The following is an 11,534-nucleotide window of genomic DNA, read 5'->3' as shown; positions in this document are numbered from 1 at the left end:
TGTAGTTTTTATTGTGGTGCGTCAGGTAACACAGAATGGCGCGTGGACATTTCTAGACTACTCTTCCCATGAACGCGTTCCAGAAAACTGAATACGGCAACTATACTACAACGTCATTCAACGAACAATACGTCGCCCTTACTCTAATTGGTTAGTGCATATGTATTATGGAATTCCAGCCTATCATGGCTTAATATGCTTAGTTCCCGATGAATAAAAAAATCAATTATCGACTAGAACGCGTTTGTGAGGCCTCCAAAGACCACTATCACGTGACACTAGAAAGCGTGTGACGTAGGATTGACAGCACTAGTAAGAGGTATCGGCGAGATCGCTGGTACTGCGGGTTATCCACTGGCGCATGTACCGTGATAAGTGCTTGTCTGGCTTTAATTGTTAGCTTATCTCATACATTGCTTGAGAAATAATAGCGGCGACAAATTGCCTAACTGAGGTGAGTGGCAGTTTGTGCTTCATTGCATCTGTTTAAACTTTGATTAATTTTGTACACTTGCGAATTATTGGTTTATTGTGCGCACGTTTTAGTTTTAAGTTGGAAAATATATTCCGGAGAGCAATCTTGCTAGTAGCTAAAAAGGAAATTTGAAATGTGCCATGGAGAATCAGATCAGTTAAAATCTAATAATTGTGTACCTTTTCTTTTGAAAGTTTTGATTGAGGGTTGTTAAAATGGGAGTTTATGAGTTATCACTCTTTGGGTCTATCACAACCCAGTTGTTGCCGAAGTACAGTATTATTGAAATGTGAATTATTGTAATTAATCTTTTAGACATAGCATATTTACCGGCTATTTAATGTTTGAAGTCCAGGGAAATATATTTTTTTCTTTAAGAGATCTGTTTTCTATAGTGCGTTTAGCCTGCTATTTGGAGGTGAAAATTGGGTTGAAATTATTCTCCTAAAGTCGTGCTTTATTGATATGCACATAATGTTTTTGTCCGTATGACTTATTTCATGAATGTGCGATCATATAATGTCTGACAGTGCTACTGTGCTATACGCTTCCTGCTAGTCAATGGCAACCCGGATCGCTGGGACGTTTTCCATCTGGATGACTAGAGTGTTGGCTAATCTTTGTAGTCTAGGGGTCTCTCTGTGAAATGGCCTACATGCAAACTAGTTAAAAAAAGGGTTGAATATTGAATTAACGTTAGTTCTCCCTATCTGCATGAACTGCGAACTGCTGTTTTCTGTTTGCACTTTTTTGTTGTTTTGTTTGTAGCCTATATTTATATTTTTTCTTTCTTTTTTAAGTACTTGGCCAGTGTTTCGGTAGCAGCAGTGTCTTTTGAGATTTATTTGTCATTATGACATGCGGAGAGTAGCTTATAGCGACAGTGTTCAAATGCGTACAGGCTGCTGCCAGCGCGCATCATAAAAATTTAAAATACTTAATTGTGCCACTGTGCATTTTTACAAATATTTTTATTTTATTCATTTAATTATTCTTATTATTTGCATATCACTGGTACAAGTAAAAGTATTTTCACAGGCCTGTCGATATCAGAAGCCTACAGATTCGTATTCCTTGCACGCCACCGAAAGTTTAAAGTATACTAAATAAAAATTGATTTTTAGTTCCAGCTACTTGCGGAGATCCGGTGCATGTTGTCAAGGGCAACGGTCTGCCCCGGACGGGTTTCAGAAACTAAAGCGCATTAGAACAAACCGAAAAGAGGCTTTGATTTGGACGGATGTTTCAGATACTAGTTGAAAGTACTTTTTACCTAATTAGGCAATTTCAGGACGAATAATACGTACATAGCTGGAATGATATATCCCAGAGGGGTTTGCATTAGATTTACGTAATGAACTTTTCAAATAATCTGCCTTTATCTGCGGTAAAATATGGGCATGTTTTGATTCCGTTTGCTATATAGACCTTTGCAATAGGATGTTGCTTTTTGTGAACTGCATGTTTTGTCGAGTTTGTCTACATCTTTGGTGGGTCACTGCCTTTTCACCCGTGGACAAAGCAATACTGATACTTTACGTACTACACAACTGCTCTGTGTAATTTGTGGAATACTTTGAACTCGGTGAGAATATGGCCAGGAACATGAAGGCGTCTGTGTTTCTCATGAATCAGATCTCCAGTGAGCAGACGATGCGGAATGTGAAATGTTGCGGCTTTAGATTGTTGTCTTTGGTTCGTTGGAAGGACAGTAGCCCACTTTGTAGCGGCAGGGGCGGCATGCGTCGTGTGCACATTGATTGGAATAAAAAAGGGGGACCTGAAAGGAAGTGTGTTTGGAGCCACGGCCCGTGTAATTGGGCCACTGTTCCTACAGTGAATTTATTGCACAATTCCGCTACTCTTCCAGGTCACGAGGAAGCTTGCTGTCGCTGTGTAGGGAGCGACGTAGCATCTGTAACCTGGCTTTTCATTCTTCCTTTACTGTGCACGAGATTACATCCCATTTCAAGGGTTTGTCCCGCATGCGTTACCCAGTTTACATTCTTTACATACCATCAACTTACACAGCTGGATAATTAGTGAAGTAATGCAGGTTAAGTACCATGTTCAAGACTACAGCGGGCCACCTGCAAATTGAGTCCACAAACCGAGGTTCCTTAGACATTATTCTGAACTGCTCACCTAGATAGCACACTGGGTGCTATGTCCAAAGGTCTACTCTCCCTGCAGTCGTAAAAGGACTGTTTTTATCCACTCAAACACTAGTAGCCAGACACACAAAGCCTCCTCACTTTAATGAGCAGGATTTGAGCTTCTGCTTGGCCACTTAACAGGGTTACTCGGGCTTGACTGTAAAAATGCACCGCACACTGTGACGGTGTTCTGGGTTATGTGCAAATATGGGTGGGGTAGATTTCCTCTGCCTGTTATTTTAATATCTTGCTTTTTCATCAGAGTGGATTAATACCGTGTGCGTGCTTGTGTAAGTAGGCTGCCTGTATGGGCATGCATAAGACTATGGCAAGTGACGTAAAACTCTGTGTGTTTATATGTGTGCGTGTGAGTGTGTGTGTGCTTGCATGCATGTGTGTGCGCTTGCATGCATGCATGTGTGTGTGTACGCGTGTGTGCGTGCATGTGTGTGCGTGTGTGTGCGCATGCATGTGTGTGCGTGTGTGTGCGCATGCATGTGTGTGCATGTGTGTGTGCGCTTGCATGCATGTACGTGTGTGTGTGCGCATGTGTAAGTGTGTGTGTTTGTGCGCTTGCATGTGGTTATACTCAGTATTTAAGCTGGGACAGCAGTGAAGTGTGTTTTTGTACTCTCTTCTGTGCATGTATTGCTGTGCTGGTAAGCTGTGGTATGTTGCTACATTCGGAAGGTCTTGGCATTGGAACGCACTCTGGCTCCCAATGCAGCTGGTGGAATTTGTAGCCGGCATGCCGATTGGATTTTGTGTGCGCTTCTGTTTGGGTGCATGCCAGTGCATCCCAGTGTTTGTGTCTGTTCCCGTGCCTACAAGCTCGGCTATGCTACTACTTCCCCAGGGAGTTCCTAACACTGATAGTGTCGTTCAGTTCCTGAAGTCGTATAAAGTCTGACTTGAAAAAATTGATCAGAAGTTTTTGAAACTTTTGTGGTGAGGATGTTCTGCTAGCAGAGAAAATATTTCTGAAAATGAACCTTTATGCCTGACAGGCCTTTATGCCTGAAACACACACACACACACACCCTTTGGGTACTTTGCAGTGACTCAGTGGTAACCACACATTGCATGTCCAGATCAACAGTATACACAGACAGTCATCAAAGAGGGTTTTGATCAAATAGCCTGTCCTTGATCTCTGCCTGGTACAATAGCCTCGTTGGCTTAAAAGGCGGCTATTGTGGGAAAGTAAAGCGAAGATTAGTATTTGGTTGGACATACTGTACCAGGCTTTATAATAAGTCATTATCTTGGTGCAGCTCTGTGCTTGGTACATTCAAGCAAATTCTTTCACTCAGACTATTTTCTTAAAGGCTTACTGCCCTTTTCCAGAAAATTCCAGACTTAATTTTTAGCCCCAGTCATATGCAGGGCTGCCTAAATGATATTTGTAAAGTAAACGATTATATTTGCACAGCATGTATGTATTAACAAACTCCAGAGGCTCGTAAAAGTGAGCCTGCTGTGACAAGGTCTTCATTCTCTTTCTGTGCATCATCTGCATATCCTGTCTGGTGTGCGCCGGTGCCTTTTGAAAGCGTTTTTTTCTCCTCCATCCTGTTTCTGTAGCTGTTGTGGTTGAGGCTGCTCCGCCCGAGCCGAGCTCTGCCCCGGACTCTCGCACGCAGCACACCGCAGCTTCAGGGTTCGCTTTCGCTCTGATCTTCCTGCAGCGGCGCCCGTAACGCGGAAGTGACGACAGTTCGGTATTTATAAAGATGAAAGCGGCGAAGCCGAACCGTGGGGATTTTTTTAAGAATTTGAGGTGTTTGCAAAAATACGCACGTACCAGAATAACGGAAATTAAAAAAAAAAAACTGTCGGGTAGATAGAGGCCAGTTGTTTCATATCTTCTACCACAGACCTTGACATCTGTCTGAGACATACTCTGTGGCCAAGTCAGAGAGGGAGAGGGGGAAAAAAACATGGAGCTTCTTCACGTGTCTGTGATGGATAGCTGCCAGTGGGCCTGACCCTGTGTTCACACGCCTCGGTTGACGAGTTGCTGGCTGTCTGAACAGTAGAGCTTAAGGTGTCTTTAAACAGCTGCCCCTCTGCCCTTAACAGTTATCCCTGGAGGTCCTGGCTGTGTTAAGGGCGGTGTTAGGTGCCTGTGAAGTGTGTCTCTTTTGGGTGCTGTAAGGTATGTCGCAGGTGTGTGGTAGTGAATCGTGTGGTGTGGAGAAGGATTGGTCTTTGGCTGACAGCTTGCCGTGTGAAAGTTTTTTTTTGTGACGGGTTACCGGGTTGTGGTGTGTGGGGTTGATTCTCGAGCTGTGATTGTGTTGAGCTCGTATGGCGGGTCTCCGCTGGGCTGCAGTAAATGGGTTTGGTTTTACAGCATGCTGAAAAACCCCACTGCCTCTGAGGCCTTTTCAGTCTGATGCCCCCTCTGCCTCAGTTAGTCAGAACTGGTGTGGCTTGTTCAGTGGAGCACCAGGGTAAAAAACTATCAAAGACCAAACCGCTCTCTCACAACCGCTCACTTACTCACACTCAGAACCGCTTGCTCACTCTCACAAACGCTCACTCACTCTCACAACCGCTTGCTCACTCACAACCGCTCACTCACTCTCACAACCGCTTGCTCACTCACAACCGCTTGCTCACTCACAACCGCTCACTCACTCTCACAACCGCTTGCTCACTCACAACCGCTCACTTACTCTCAACCGCTCACTTACTCTCAACCGCTCACTTACTCCAACCGCTCACTTACCTCACACCCTCACTTACTCTCAACCCTCCTACTCACAACTCAACTCGCTCACTACTCTCACAACCTCCTCACTTACTCACAACCGCTCACTTACTCACAACCGCTCACTTACTCACAACGCTCACTACTCTCAACCTCCTACTCCAACCTCACTCTCACAACGCTCTACTCTCAACCGCTCACTTACTCACAACCGCTCACTTACTCACAACCGCTCACTTACTCTCAAACCGCTCACTACTCACAACCGCTCACTCTCACATCCTACTCACAACCGCTCACTTACTCACAACCGCTCAACTCTCAACGCTCTACTCACAACCGCTCACTTACTCACAACCGCTCACTTACTCACAACCGCTCACTTACTCCAACCCTCTCACTCCACACGCTCACTATCACAACCGCTCACTTACTCCAACCGCTCATACTCACAACCGCTCACTTACTCACAACCGCTCACTTACTCCAACCGCTCACTTACTCACAACCGCTCACTTACTCACAACCGCTCACTTACTCACAACCGCTCACTTACTCTCAACCGCTCACTTACTCACAACCGCTCACTTACTCACAACCGCTCACTTACTCTCAACCGCTCACTTACTCTCAACCTCTCACTTACTCACAACCGCTCACTTACTCACAACCGCTCACTTACTCACAACCGCTCACTTACTCACAACTGCTCACTTACTCACAACCGCTCACTCACTCTCAACCTCTCACAACCGCTCACTTACTCACAACCGCTCACTTACTCACAACCACTCACTTACTCACAACCGCTCACTTACTCACAACCGCTCGCTCACTCTCACAACTGCTCACTTACTCTCAACCTCTCACAAACGCTTGCTCACTCTCACAACCGCTCGCTCACTCTCACAACCACTCGCTCACTCTCACAAACGCTCGCTCGCTCGCTCGCTCACTCACTCAGTCTCATAAACGCTCACTCACAACCGCTCACTCACTCACAACTGCTCGCTCACTCTCACAACCGCTCGCTCACTCTCACATTCACTCACTCTCATAAACGCTCACTCACAACCGCTCACTCACTCACAACTGCTCACTCACTCTCACAAACGCTTGCTCACTCACTCACTCTCACAAACGCTTACTCACTCTCACAATCACTCTTTCACTCTCACAAATGCTCACTCACACTCACAACCGCTCGCTCACTCTCACAATCACTCACTCACTCTCACAAACACTCACTCTCACAAACTCTCACTCTCACAACCGCTCACTCACTGTCACAACTGCTCGCTCACTCACTCACTCTCACAAACGCTCACTCTCACAATCGCTCGTTCACGCTCACAAACACTCACTCACTCTCACAACCGCTCACTTACTCTCACAACTGCTCACTTACTCTCAACTAGGCAGGACAATGGAGATGATGATGATGACAATGGTGATGATGATGACAATGATGATGATGATGATGATTGATGATAATGATGATGAATATGCTGATGATGATGATAATGATGATAATAATAAACCTTAGTTGGAGAGTGCATTTCTTGCATTTTGCAGAGCCTTACACTTTAAAAGTCTTCATAAAACATATAACAGAGAATAAAGACAAACATTGAGTAATGAAATGGTAATGCCGGTAAAATGGTGACGAAAAGGCTGTTGAAAGCAAGTTTTTTTTACATGAGATGTAATGAGATTATAAGACGACTGGAATGGTTGGTGTCAGTTGATGCTTGAAGCTGAAGGAGTCCCTGTGCTTAGTTTGATAGAGAGTTGTCTCAATCCTAGAGTCTCTTGGGCATCTGAAAGTGGAAATTACCGTTTGTGTGTCTGTTACAAATCTATTGTGTAAAGGTCTACCGCCAGCACAGTGTTGTTCCATAGCCTGTGTAAAGGTCTACCGCCAGCACAGTGTTGTTCCATAGCCTGTGTAAAGGTCTACCGCCAGCACAATGTTGTTCCATGGCCTGTGTAAAGGTCTACCGCCAGCACAGTGTTGTTCATGGCCTGTGTAAAGGTCTATCGCCAGCACAGTGTTGTTCATGGCCTGTGTAAAGGTCTATCGCCAGCACAGTGTTGTTCATGGCCTGTGTAAAGGTCTATCGCCAGCACAGTGTTGTTCCATGGCCTGTGTAAAGGTCTACCGCCAGCACAATGTTGTTCCATGGCCTGTGTAAAGGTAAACCGCCAACACAGTGTTGTTCCATAGCCTGTGTAAAGGTCTACCGCCAGCACAGTGTTGTTCCATGGCCTGTGTAAAGGTCTACCGCCAGCACAGTGTTGTTCCACGGCCTGTGTAAAGGTCTACCGCCAGCACAGTGTTGTTCCACGGCCTGTGTAAAGGTCTACCGCCAGCACAGTGTTGTTCCATAGCCTGTGTAAAGGTAAACCACCAGCACAGTGTTGTTCCATGGCCTGTGTAAAGGTCTACCACCAGCACAGTGTTGTTCCATGGCCTGTGTAAAGGTCTAAAGCCAGCACAGTGTTGTTCCATGGCCTGTGTAAAGGTCTACCGCCAGCACAGTGTTGTTCATGGCCTGTGTAAAGGTTAACCGCCAGCACAGTGTTGTTCCATGGCCTGTGTAAAGGTCTACCGCCAGCACAGTGTTGTTCCACGGCCTGTGTAAAGGTCTACCGCCAGCACAGTGTTGTTCCATGGCCTGTGTAAAGGTCTATCGCCAGCACAGTGTTGTTCCATGACCTGTTTATGCAGTATATAAGCTTACATTCCCTCACATGTGAGGCACGCGATTAGTAAGATGCATATAAAACATTTATAACCAAATTTGAACTGTGCCTGTACATTATTTGAACTTCCTTTCCAAACTGAGATTATACTTGCTTAAGGTACATTTTTGAATGTATTTATTTGCTGCTCATAAAATAGTAAAAATAATAGCTCGGTAGTTAATTGAGCAAAACTTACGGTAGATCAGATTTCTGTCAATGTAACTACCCCTCCACCTCCCTTCCATTCTCTATTTGCAAAATGATTGGGTAGACTACTAGACTTTCCATAATTTGTTTTGTCATGTCTAAGATTATTTTTGAGAAAAAATAATTGTTTTGTGTTATTATAGATGTTCATATTTTGGTTTGTTATTCAATAAATGTGCATATATTAACTAAATTCTGCTCTACGTAAGGTTTTTTAAAAAAAACAATAAAAAAACAGGTAGCCTAATAGTAATGATTGAGTAAATTCCGGTAAGTAGTTTTACAAGAAGAACGGTTTACCTAACAGTGAGTGTCTGTGACGGTGGGTGGATGGAAAAAAGGGTGGTGGGGGGGGGTTGTTATTAGCTTGCTGTGTGGGGCTTGGCATTCATGCCACAGTGGAAAGTGGCCATGCGGGGGGAGGGGGGGGGCAGCTGCCATTACAACTTCATTTCTATCTCCTGCTGCATCATACTGATAAATTGTGCAAATTATATGGAAAAATAGTCGATTTTGCAACTAATTTTATTGCAAATGTGCATTATTTGCATGCATTTGACTACTTTGTTTAAATTGGTTTTCCTATACTATTGCCTTTTCATCAAATATCTAGAAGCAATTGAGTCAGGCAGAGACTGATGTCACTTTTGAGGTGATTTATTTGGAAAGGGAGAACTTTTGAGAAGCTGTTGTACAAGCCAGTGTTCTCTTATCACGCTGTCTTTTTTGATCAGATAATATGCGTGCATTTTGTGGGTTTTGAAAAGACATTTTTTACAAGGTGAACTAAAGCAACTGTAGCAAATTTGACAAAGGCCTTTTTCTTTACAGTTATTGTTTTCTGAATTCATGAAACAGCTTGTTAATTAAATTAGTAGAGAGCAAGAGGAGAAAAAATGATTGTGACTGGGGCAGACTGCAGAGTGCTTTGGTGTTGGTGTGCTGTTGGAATGCATATACACACACTATATGATCAAAAGTATCTGGACATCCCTTGGTTATACCCCTTAGTTCCAGTGAAGGCAAATCTTAATGCTGCAGCATACAGTCCCATTCTAGACGATTCTGTGCTTCCCCAACAGTAGGGAAGGCCCTTTTCTGTTTCAGCATGACACTGTCCCTAGGCATACAGCGTGGTCCATATAGAAATGGTGTGGAAGAACTCGACTAGCCTGCACAGAGCCCTGACCTCGACCCCATCCAGCGCCTTTGGGATCAGCGCCCAATCAGTGCCCAAACTCACTAATGCTCTTCTGGCTGAATGGAAGCAAATCCTTGCAGCAAACATCTAGTATAAAGCCTTCCCAGAAGAGTGGAGGATGTCTTACCAGCAAAGGCTGGACCAGCTCCACATTAATGCCCATAATTTTGGATGAGATGCTGGGTGTCAGGTGTCCACATACTTTTGGCCATGTAGTCTCTGTGGGGAAACACTGAACCACGCCTGTGCCGTGCTGTGCTAAGCTGTGCCGTGTTGCGTTTGCAGGTAATGTGCTCTGCACCTGTACATTTGTCTATCAGACAGGACTCTGTTAATACCATCTGACAGCTTGACAGCTCCCCGGGCCCTTGCTAATCAATGTCCAATTGATGAGAGACCCATCGATGCCCCGCTAGGCTACGGTGGCCTGGAGGGATCATACGTGCACTCTGCTACGTGGTTCCCTGTGCTTAATGTAATCACGCACTATGAAACTGCACTGTCAGTGGCTAGCACACAGATTCTGTACAAGCCTGAGGGACAGGCCTTGAATCTCCTCCATCTTCATAGCTACCTGAGGTGGGTTACGGTAGTTATCTGGCGCTGCGCCACTGTGCACAGCGTCTGTGGCATTGTGCTAAGTCACCCCCAGCGGAGAGACAGAGCCCCTCAGCAACGGGGAGATTATGGGGCAGAGGTGGCTGTTTGGGGGGGGGGGGGGCGGCTGTGGATCTGGGGTGGAAGTCCCCTTCCATGTCGACTCTGTGTGTGCACAGAATTTCACTCAGCCATGAATGTGTGCTGAACATGTCAAAAGGAAGAGAGATAGAGAGAGAGAGAAAGACAGGGAGAGAGGGAGAGAGGGATAGAGAGAGAGGGACAGACAGACAGTCAGACAGACACACACACACCTAACATCACTTACGGATATTTTTTTCATAGGCTTGCCCCTTTTTTTTTAAAAATAATGAATTCATAGTCTAGCATTCGTTGTATATAGTTGTATCTTGTAACCACTGCTTTGGCAACACAAGTGCCTATATTTGAAATGCCAATAAAGCACTTTGAAATTGATAGAGGGAGAGACAGGGAGAGAGGCGGAGAGGGAAGCCGGGTGAGAGAGAGGGAGAGAAAGACGGGAAGACAGGGAGAGAGTAAGACTGTCAGACGGGTGCAGTGAAGGACGCAGTGAAGGCCGCAGTGAAGGACGCCTGAGTCTGAGTCAGGAGGGATTGGCCCGGGATCGGCCCGTCGTCTTACTGAGGAGAAAACACCCTTTAAAATAAAGTTTTCAGCTTGCCTGTGAATTTAGATGTCATTGTAAAATTTGACCACAAGCCTATTGTTTTGAAGCTGGGATAAAATTGTTTAATTTACATTTTATGGGAATTTGTCTTCATGCATGAGTGAAATCAATCAAAAAAAATGACAACGGCTGAAATCTGTTGTTATATATTGTCTTATGCATATTTCTGAATAAAAGCAGTCTGTTCTATTCAGAGATATGTATACGATAATATTAATTCAATGTAAAATTGAGTACTAGTACAGTATGGACTTTTTTTCACCCTCTGGTAGCACAGGTACTGACTTGCCGAAATTCTTGGTAATTTCTGTTTTTCGCCGTCTGACAGTGTGGTTTTGGTTTTGCTGCTACGTGCGCATTGGTGGGGCTTTTTCAGAAACACAGTTGCCATGGCGAATTTGCGGGGCCTCCCGCCAATGACGTTTCCGCTGCCACCGAGCCCTTGCCCGCCATTGGCCGCTCCCCCTGTGAGGTGGGGGGGGGGGGGGTTGCCTGTTGCAAGGTGTGAGTGAGCGAATGGAGAGGGGGAGAGAGCAGAGGGTGGAGAAGTAGAGAGGGGAGAGAGAGAGAGATGGGAGAGAGAGAAGGCGGGGGGGGAGTGTCTTTACTCATATTCCCGCTGTCCCAGTCTACTCCCGGCCCACAGACCCCATGCGGGGACAGGCTCCAGAGGGAGTCCTGCTGTTCCTGGTCTGCCTGCTCATTAATAATTCATGCGCTTGGGC

At 45.3% G+C, this 11,534-nt stretch overlaps 1 protein-coding gene across 5 annotated transcripts in view; it reads left to right on the top strand.

Annotated features, from left to right (window-relative positions):
* The first annotated feature begins 276 nt into the window (after nt 1-276).
* arhgap9 (Rho GTPase activating protein 9) overlaps nt 277-11,534 on the top strand; it is a 56,680-nt gene continuing 45,422 nt past the window's right edge. For 3 of the 5 annotated variants that reach the window (XM_064305989.1, XM_064305992.1, XM_064305988.1), the window contains exon 1: nt 277-454. The gene's annotated coding sequence lies outside the window, so the exon portion shown is untranslated. The remainder of the gene's footprint in view (nt 455-11,534) is intronic. The other 2 variants (XM_064305991.1, XM_064305990.1) reach the window with 1 other exon arrangement.

The sequence above is a fragment of the Anguilla rostrata genome, chromosome 13, assembly GCF_018555375.3.
Source record: "Anguilla rostrata isolate EN2019 chromosome 13, ASM1855537v3, whole genome shotgun sequence".
NCBI classification, from domain to species: Eukaryota; Metazoa; Chordata; class Actinopteri; order Anguilliformes; family Anguillidae; genus Anguilla; species Anguilla rostrata.
The sequence above is the reverse complement of the archived record's forward strand: the minus strand, read 5'-3'. Positions and strand labels throughout refer to the sequence as shown.